This window comes from Numida meleagris, chromosome Z (genome assembly GCF_002078875.1).
Source record: "Numida meleagris isolate 19003 breed g44 Domestic line chromosome Z, NumMel1.0, whole genome shotgun sequence".
Taxonomy (NCBI): Eukaryota; Metazoa; Chordata; class Aves; order Galliformes; family Numididae; genus Numida; species Numida meleagris.
Genome location: NC_034438.1, coordinates 26415196 through 26425460, shown reverse-complemented (window position 1 = coordinate 26425460; position 10265 = coordinate 26415196).

Here is a 10265-nt window from a genome sequence, read left to right as displayed (position 1 = left end):
AGCCCCCGCGAGCGGCGTTCCGCGGCCGCGAGTTGTGCCCCGCTGTCCGCGCGGGGTTCAGCAGCGTGGGTCAGTGCTCCCGCGGGCCGCAGGGCGAGCACGGAGAGCCGGCCCGCTCACTTGGTCCGGCTTCAGACGGCCACAGCCGCGCGCTGCGGGGAGCCGGGGAAGATGCATTTCTCTATTCCATAGGCTCCCGCTCGGCCCGGCGCGACGTGATTTACAGCTCCAGGCAGCTCTACAGATATTATTTACCGTATTAATATTTCCTCTGTTACACCTTTAAATCTTTCCCGGCTCAACTTTAGATGACGCTATCTTCATGCTGAAATGAAACTATTAAATTACATCTCCATCGAAGATGAATGACAACTGTCACTGGAGTGACTCGACAGAGATGAAGCAGAAAGTGCCTGAGATTACGCGGGGCTGATTTATAAAGATTGCATAAAGATTTCTATAACCCGGCTTCATGACTCAGCATATCGGATGGTAATAAGTTACAGTAGGTAGAAATTTATTTCTGCTGGAAGAAGCCGAGGAGAGCTTCCCCCTCCCCTCCCAGCAGTCCTCTCCCGCCAGCCGTGCACGGGCTGAGCCCGCAGACCGGCAGCCACCGGTACCGCTCCCTCCGGGGAGAGCGTTGTGGCCGGCTGCTTTGCAGTGCCGTCCGTTAAACAGATTGAAACGTTTATTTGATGACACGGTGGTGGGAGATGCGCGCGGCATTGCCATCCTCACGCTGCCGTGCCCCGGGTGAGCACAGCCTCACCCTGCTGCACTGTGCTGCGACCGCAGCTGCTGCAGGCGGTGACCGCACGTTTTCCTGCAAGAGCAGAAGATGAACGCAGGTGACTGGAGTCACACCGTTTCGCTACGCAATGAACGGTGTATCTCGCTGATTTTTAAGTAGGTGAACGATGCAGGCGGGTACGCTTAGCTTCCTAGACTGAAAGTGAAATCCGTCTCTGAATGAAGCCGTTTGCAATCTTGTAGGGACATTGGTCGGGTTCCGAAGTTGGTGGCTGCAAGTCAGCCCTGAAGAGGAATCTCCAGGTTGTGAAGTTCTTTTGTGACTGGGTAAAACCTGGCAGGTGCTGTGCGGGCGCTCAGATGCAAATTGTCTTGAATGAAAAAAGAGATGAAAAGGAGGCTAAATCGTCGGAAAAGGAAGCAAAACAAACAAAACAAAAAATCGAAATGAAGTGTGAAAAGCTTAGGAGAAGAAAAAGGTCCGCAGAAATGACGGGAGGAGGAAGAGAAAAACTGGAAGGAGTGAAGGAGGAGAAAAGAGAAAAGCATGGTGTGTGGAATGGGCGAAGACAGACAATAATAGTAGTCACCAGCTGCGTATAGGTGGGTTGTTTTGTTTTTTTTTTACACTTAGGAACTAAGCGAGGCAGGTGAAAAATGAGGTAAGTAATGCAACAGTTCCCATAAGAACACAAATTCACCTGTCTTTCATGTAAGTATTTCATACTCCTGCTTTTTGGACAACAGTACAGATCCCCATTGTCCATAATGACACGAAGCCTATTGGTGGGAGCAAAGTATTGATGCTGTTAGTTCTAAAACCAGTATTTAGTTTTCTGGGTGAATGCCACCAAGATAGCGAGGTGCCTGCTGAGTACAAGGACACAGCCAAGCCTCAAGCTATGCATCCCTTTGTTTTAGTTCGCTCATGCCACACTTTGAGTGTGGTTTTAGCGTGTAATGTTTGTCCCTGTTTTTTTTTTCATGAGTGTTTGGTGAGGATGTGAGTGCATCACTGGGCTGGCTGTCCATGAATTCATGTGGGAAGGAGAGATGGTTGTCACCTGCCAACAGCTCTAATATAGACCTGAGCAGTCCCACTGCAAGCCTTCAGGAAATCAGATTCACTTGTTCAGTGCAAGTCTGGGTGCTTCTAATTTGATGTTAGCAGTGACGTCAGTGACTTAACATCACTGCTATTTGCTGGCACCCTTGGAAATAAGGACCTGTAAGAACTGTTTATGATGAAAAACTGTAAGAAGAACCTTTTTGCTGTCTTTTGATGTTTTTGTACAGGTCTCTCCAGTACAAAATGTCACCTGTTTGCAGTGATCTCTCTGCTTCTGTTTGGTGTCTTTTGATGATCGTTTGCACCTAGGAAAAGTTGTATTTGTTAGCAGAGCTGTTGACTCCAGGAACAGCTGTGCCCCCATTTCATTTGGCATGCCTGATCAGCTCAGTATAGAGGATACAAATTAAAATGGTCCTAATTCTGACAGTGTTGCTTGCAGAACAGAGACCACTGGTTTCACCAGTGTCAGCAGGCTGAGTGCGTTCAGTTTCTTGCAGGGCTTGTTTCCCCCATGAAAAGCTTCCCAAAAAAATTTCTCTATGTCGGTAGGAAACTGGGAGGAGATGATATTGCTCCTGTATGTTCTGTGGCTAAACCAAGAGTGCTTCTTTCTAACACTGTTCTGAAAAAGAAATAATTTTCTGTAATTCATACTCTGGAATTCTGTACTGAACAAGGAAAATCGATCATTTCTTATTTAAAGTAGCTGGAAAAAAGAATGCATCAGTCCATGGCCACAAAGGAGTATAGTTCTCCCCTTTCTTCCATGTTCCTATCTTAGACCCCAGCCTTTGTGCCGCAGTAATGTGGTCATTTATCTGTGTACCCACAGCCCCTATAGCCACCTCTCTGCAGCAGTGACCAAGGGCTGGACGCAGCCAGGGGCAGTGCAGTGTCATCTTCTGTTCCGGACACCTAGACCTCTCTTCATGGGACTTCAAACCCTCGTGTTATTTTCTGTATCCCAAGCTTGTCCACAGCCTGGGTTTCTGTTGGATCTGATCCTCTTTAACCTTTGTATGTATCTTCTTGCTACTCCAAAAGTAATTCCTCCTATTTTATGATATTGGCCCACAACATCAGAGGCTGATGTTGGTGGTACGGCAGTAGAGGCTGACCCTTCCCACCAGCATCCCATTACATGTTGTTGCTGTGTGACAGATGACAGCAGAGGGGCACTCTGACACAATGGCACCTGACATGGAAGTGTGGATGAAGCAAAGGGGTGCAACTGAATTCCTCCATGTGGAAAAAAATGGCACCCATTGACATTCATTGACTTGCTGAACATATCTTGTGACCAAACAGCGGATGTGAGCACAGTGAGGCGGTGTGTAGTGCGTTTCAGCAGTGGTGATAGTGCCTTGAAAGACGAGCCACATTCCGGATGGCCATGCACAGCTGTCACACCACAAAATGAAGAGTATCTATCTTGATCAGCTCAACTGTGTGAATCAGGTAATGGTGGTGACTGCGTTGAAAAATACTGCTTTGTAGCTTTGTATCTGCTGTAGTTTCCATGCAAATAAATAGGAGGCATTACTTTCAGTGCAACCGTCATATCTATGCATGTGTTTGTTTGCAGGCAGTGGGTCAAACCAGTGGGTTTTTGCCCCTTTCTCTGCAGCAGATCTTTTTGACTCCCCAAGGTTATTTTACAGACCAAACCACAGGGGTAGTTGAGATCTCCCAATAGAGACTCAGCAGCAGGAGTGGTTAACTGACAGAAGTGTCCACAAACTTTCTGGACGCAGAGAACAAAATACCAGGAGATAGCTGGAGGGAGCCAAGCGAAGGAGAGAAATGTGCCAGCACATCCCTCAAGGCTCTGACAGTGACTGTGAGACTCCTTGCTAGCTGGCTCCTGGTGCTGACTCCCAGCTTTCACCCACAGCTGCAGGACTGCAGGAGTCCTGGCTGCCATGAAGCTGTTGGTCAGCAGAACAAACAATGTACAACTGCCCCATCTCCAGTGCTCAAGCTGTGACAATTCACACGTGTCATTTATGCCAGTGATTTTCTTCCTGTGTGGGTAGCTCCCCATGCAAAGGTGATTATCTGCTGTAGGGATGGACCCCAGCAGGACTGTGACAACTGAAACAAGGTGTACTTCAGATATCCCAATGATAGTTCATGAAAAATCCAGTAGATGGCATAAATAAGCCATGCATTTTTTGCAGTTTCACTTCTTTCATTCATTCCTTATTTTAAACCTCCTGAAGTTTTGTCTGCTGGCTCTTGAAACAACCCTGAAACAGCATTTTGTATTACAAGCACATAATTTTCTTGATATTTTCTGGAAGTATATATCTGTGGGTTTTTTTGTGCTCTGATACTCTAGTACAGATTACACCGCAACCCTGAGGTGAGGATTTCTTCTCAGAACAGGCTGACCCAAGCCTGAACTTTGCATTGAAATGCCCCGTGTTTGAAAGGGTTTAAAATCAGCTCCAGCATTGTCAGCTCAGACACCTCTCTATTATGCTGTGACATAGAGTTAGCACCAGCAGCATTACTCAGCATCACTGGAATCTGACAATCCACTAATCGCTTTTGCTAAAAGTCCATTCAATTAAGCTGAGTCTTTCAGTCAGATATAAGCTTCTGAGAACTTCATTCTTCCTTGCTCCAAAAAGTGCTTCAGTGTACCTACAGTGCTTCTCAATTGCTCATTTGTGCACCCAGTGATCAGGTTTCTCCATGACTAATGAAAATCAGATGTTGCACTTCTGTTTATAGGGCATGGGGCCTGCAGGTGCCTGTAAGCCCAATGTGCTGCCAGTCTTCTTTTCCAAATCCTGTCTCTCTGTTGCACTGGTCTCAGGGGCTCTCGCTCACTGAGTAAACACCTGAGGCAGCTTATGGCACTGCAGCTACTCAGATCTTTGCTTTCTTTTTAACCTCTGTGCAAGCTATGAGATGCTTGTGGGCTCGGGGTGTCTCGTTCCATCAGGAAGGTTGATGCTCTCTGCTCTGCTTGCAGAGCTCAGGTCAGTTCAGAGCACTCAGCTCACGTCCCTTTCCCTCAGGGGGAGCAGGTGTGACACTCACCCAGGAGACCCTTCCCAGAGGAGACCACAGGCCTGCTGCTGTAGGAAACATGGCCGCTGAGTGGAGGTTTCATTGGCACTCTGCTTGCCAGTGTTCTGGCGGTGTGGAAAGAGATCTCCATGTCAGCGACTTCAGGTGAGCTGCAGCCATCAGAGGCACTTGTCTGAGCAAAAGCATGTTTGCTAGCAAGATACGCATTCAATGGAATCTAGAGTTTCATGTTCAAAACCTCAGGGTTTTAGTAGAAGCAACTTATGTAAAGATTAGAAAAGCCTGTCTGTAACAGAAGAAGGCCCTTCCCCTTCCTCTTGTGAGACCGGCCAGTGGTGTGGGCCCATGGTACTGGACAAAAGCACAACTCATTGGAAACAAAATTCACTCTGTTACATCATGACACTTACCATACAAAAATGAAGGAATTTTCAAGTACAATGAAGCAAATAAAATGAACATACTCTTATTATACATTCATCATGTCTCTTCTGTGACAAGTTTTTTCTAGTAACAGACAAAAAATTACCATTTCTTTCACTGAACACTTGTATTCTGTTTCCAGTTTTCTTCATGCAAGTCAGAATCACTTCATTGCCAACTTAAGGACTGAAAGGAATATGTTGTCAGCTGCTTGGAAATTTCAGTCATTCAATCAAAATAGCCAATTATTAAGTTGTTAAAGCCAATTATTAAATGGTTACATTGGCTATTTGGAAGCATTATTAGGTGCAACTTTTTAAATATCTGTAAAAAAGTGAATGTGGGGAAGCCATGGGATTGCTCCTTCTCAGACTTCATTGTTCATTTTCAGCACACTTAAAAATTAATTGGATCCAGTGACTTAGAACATTGAAGACTCTTGCATGACTCATTAAGCTGACACTTCTAACATTTGTAATTCGCACAGGAAGAGTGATAGAATCACATAAGCCATCTGTATGTTTGAGCTCTTTCATCAGGGTAGGACTAGTGCAAGGGAATGCCTCTAGTTTTGAGTATCGTCATCAATTCAGCTCTAAGACATCTGTAATGGAGCCAAGTTTGATAGACTGCCAGAGTGTGACAAACTAAGCTCCAGCCTCTTGAAATCACCAACACAATTAATTGCTACTTTTTATTTATAGTCTTCAATCTTTTAATGGATACTGTTAAATTCCCACTTCATTGAGCAAGTCCACTGGTATTTAAAGGAACAAATAGATCATTTCAAATTATAAAGCAATTGTTTTATTACCTGCTTTCTTTTTTAATTGTGCAAGATCTTAATTTACCTTCTTTATCTTAAATAACCCAAAACTGATGGAGTTCCAGGTTTCTGAGGGACAAATTTATTTTTCTAAGGTGACTGAAGGGACAGTTTTTGCTGTGCCTAGCTTACTGGCTGCCCGATTGTTTGCATTTCCCATTATTCCCATGCTTGATAGAAGCACATGTATGGTTCCAGCAGCTTTCTGTGCCTTTATTTTCACCAGGACCCAAATGCTGACACAGAGCCCTGGTGTTCTCATCCCTGGTCCTTGGAGTGGGGATCCCAGAGATGTGGTCCTGCCTGTCATGGACAGCCTTGCAGGGTGCTAGCAGGATGAAGATAACCACAGCACTCAGTTGGCTTCCTCAGGTAACGCTTTTCTACCACTGTTTGTCAGTCAGCATGTCGGGGTTGGTGATCTCTGCACATCTTATATGCACGTTGGATAATTAGGAGTAATTGAGTTTCTCCAGTTCTATTGGCTAGAAGGTGCTAAGGAAGCTGACACATTGTTACAAACAATTTCGACTGGCAGGCCATTAATTTTAGTTAGGTTGGTTTTGTCTAGACATGGAGCTGCCTTGTCAGGTGATGGGGACATCATGTGGAAACTAGTAAATCCGACATCTTAATTTTCTGTCATCCCTATACAAACAGTCTCCTGCAGATGCTGGAATAAAAGTATTTAAACCCCAGCTCTGTGGTGCTGGCCACGTTCACGCAAGTACTCATGTTGCCTGAATTAAATCTATTTAAATCTGCTTGGAATTTAAAATTGTATCAGATAGCCCACAGTAAGGCTGAGAAGAAAGAGCACCTTTACTGCACAGTGCTTCAAGATGCCTGTTTTTGAGAAATGAAGGCATGGAGATTGCCTTTCTGATACGGAAAGGCCGCTTCCCTGAGCCCTGGGTGCCTGAAGGTGAGTAGGCCACAGCTCTAAAATTGCCCAAGTATCCATTAACACCACAGACCCTGCTGTTCATGGGACTCCCTACATTCTATCAGCCAAATTGTGCAAAGCTCAGCTGCCTGCATGTTCCTTAGTCAGCAGCCCACTGGCCTTGTGATGTTCTGCTCTGCTAAGAATACAGACTGTAACCAACTCCAGTAGCGATTGACTCTTATGTGCTCCAGTGAGACTCTGTCATTTAAAGCAAACAAAACAGACCGTTGGAAACAAAATGAAAATTAAACCCCCCGCCCCCTTTTTTTTAAATACCTGCCTGCTCAGATCTTGACTTTCCTATTTGTTCAGATAGATGTTGTAGAGTCTGGCAGTGATGTATCAAAGAATACTTCGCATTCTCCTTGACTTCCTATTCAAAGAAGGTCCCTAAAATGATTGCTGTTATCATTATTAAGTTCTAACAGACACCACTTTACCAATTTAATGAACACTAATGAAAGACAGTGGAAATAACTTGTACCAGACAAGTCAGAGGAGGCTGCACAGGTAGTTGTAGCTCACAGGTGGATGAGCGCAAGTGATGGTGATAGAGGCAGACAGCGTGGTCCAGCACTGCAGTTAGGAGCCCAAATGCTGGTTTGCACAGCCTCCTCCTGGCGGCAGCTGAAGGAGCAGCTCTCACACCCTTGGCAGTGTTGTTACAGAGCAGTGGGAAGGACAAGCTGCACCATGGTGAAAGATTTGTTAGTTTGCTCGCAATTGACAATGCTGGAAGGAAACACAGGAGCCAGAGATGGGAGCGAGTCACATGTTTTCCATATAAATCTGCAGTCTGTATTACATTTTGAGTAAAACTCTTCAGGATACCTAGTACCTGAGCTCAGTTTATTCAGTTCTGGAGCAACATGTGCAATCCTGCTGGTCCTTATGCCCCTCAGTAATGCTTACCAGCAGTGGATTACAGAATTCTCTGGACAGTCCTGAGATATGCAGTCTGTTTTCCTCTTTTGTACCCATCTTTGAAAAACTTTTTCTTGCAGACTTCTTCAAGAGAATTCTACACAAACTTTTATTTGGTTGGAAGAAGGCTTCAGCCTTGTTTGTCTGCTGCTATAAATTATGGCACTGGTTCTTTTGATCTGGCTGCTGGTCTGGGATCATAGAATGGCTTTGGTTGGAAGGGACCTTAAAGATCAGACAGTACCAACTCTCCTGCCATGGGCAGGGTTGCCAGACACCAGAACAGGCTGCTCAGTCAGGGACCCATCCAACCTGGCCTTGAACACCTCCTGGGATGGGGAATCCACAGCTTCTCTGGGCAGCTTTGCCAGTGCCCCACTGCCCTCTGAGTAAAGAATTTCTGCCAAATCCTATCGTAACAACTAATTTCCCCAAGCTTAGTTTAAAGCTATTCACCCTTGTCCTATCACTATCAGATCACGTAAAAAGTTGGTCTCCCTCATGTTTATAAGCTCCTCTCAAGAACTGGAAGGCTGCAGTGAGGTCTCTCCAAAGCCTTTTCTTCTCCAAGCTAAACAAGTCCAACTCTCTCAACATTTCTTCATAAGAGAGGTGCTCCAACCCTCTGATCATGTTTGTGGCCCTCTCTGGACCCTCTCCAACAGCCCCACATCCTTCCTATGCAGGGGGCACCAGGCCTGGACACAGTACTCTATATGGGGCCTCATGAGGGCACAGCAGAGGGGGACAATCACCTCCTTCTCCCTGCTGGCTGTCCCTCTCCTGATGCAGCCCAGGATACTATTGGCCTTTTGGGCTGCAGGCAAACACTGATGGCTTGTACTTTTCATAAACCAGAACCCCCAAGTTCTTCTCTGCAGGGCTGCTCTCAATGAGTTCTTCTCCCAGTCTGTACTCAGATCTGGAATTGCCCTAACCCAAGTGCAACACCTTCACTTGGCCTTGTTAAATCTCACTAGATTCTTATATGCCCACTTTTTGTGTGTTTCCAGGTTGCTCTGGATGGCATTTCTCCCTTCTGTTGTGTCAGCTGCACCACTCATCTTGGTGTCATCATCAGACTTGCTCAGGGTACACTCAATCTCACTGTCTATGTCATTGATAAAGGTGTTGAAGAGAACCAATCCCAATATTGACACCTTAGAGACACCACATGTGACTGTCTCCACCTGGAGATAGAGCCATTAACTACAACACTCCGGCTGTCATCACCCAACCAACTCTTTAACCACTGAACAGTCCACCCTTCGAATCTGTCTCTCTTCAATTTAGAGAAAATGATGTGGTGTGGGTCCATGTCAAAGGCCTTGCACAAGTCCTATGGGATGGTGGCGGACAAGTTCACGCACGTGTCACATTTCAGGTACCAGAAATAAGTCTGCTTCACCAGCTTGCATGGCAAGTGATTTTGTTAGTGTCCTGAAGAAAGTCATCATGTAATGTGAGGGAAGCTTCAATTCCTGGAGCAGAGGTGGGTTCTAGAGCTTGTCTTGTAGATAGCCTTCCAAATCTTGTGCAGGCCAGTTCATCAAAAGCAAGAAAACACCACCCTTAGATTTCTATGCAGGTAACATCAGGCTCCCAAACCTCTCCTATGCTGAACTGATGGGAGAGCTACAGGGGCTTTGCTGCTTAGCGCAGTGTTACGTGGCACGTGCCTTTCTGTCTGTGGAGCTTACATTTCTGCTAGCACCTGTTTTGCAGTTCTCTGCACTGCTTCCAAAAGCAGTGCAGGGATGCAGGCCACAGCTCTTGATCCCAGATCTCAGGAGAATATGGCTGGGCAAAAGGAAAAGGAGTGAGAGCATAACACAGCACTATAAAGTACACACCCCTGGTCCGGTGGCAGCTGCCAGAGGTGGTTGCTCCCAGGATCCCGTCCCGCTGCCATCTGCAGAGGTCCTCCCCGTGGAGCAGTGCTCCTCCCGGCCGTCCATGTTCAGAGGTGTGCAGATGTACCTCTCGTATATACATGTGTCTGCTCAATCTGCAGTTCTTGACCCACTTCCGGCAAAACACAAGTTGTCACATGAAGGCCAGAATGTGCAATCATCTTACGACAGCTAGAGATGGTGGCAAGCTCACATTCCTTTAAAAATCCACCCATCTCAAGAGATAAACTTATGTTTTTACAGAGCTAACCTGAAGAACTTCCTCACCTTTAGTCATCTCTCTTACCTTACTGCCCCTTTGGAAGTTGCCTGTACTGCACATTACTTCAGTGGTCGCATTTTGGGGGCGCGTTACATCCCTGA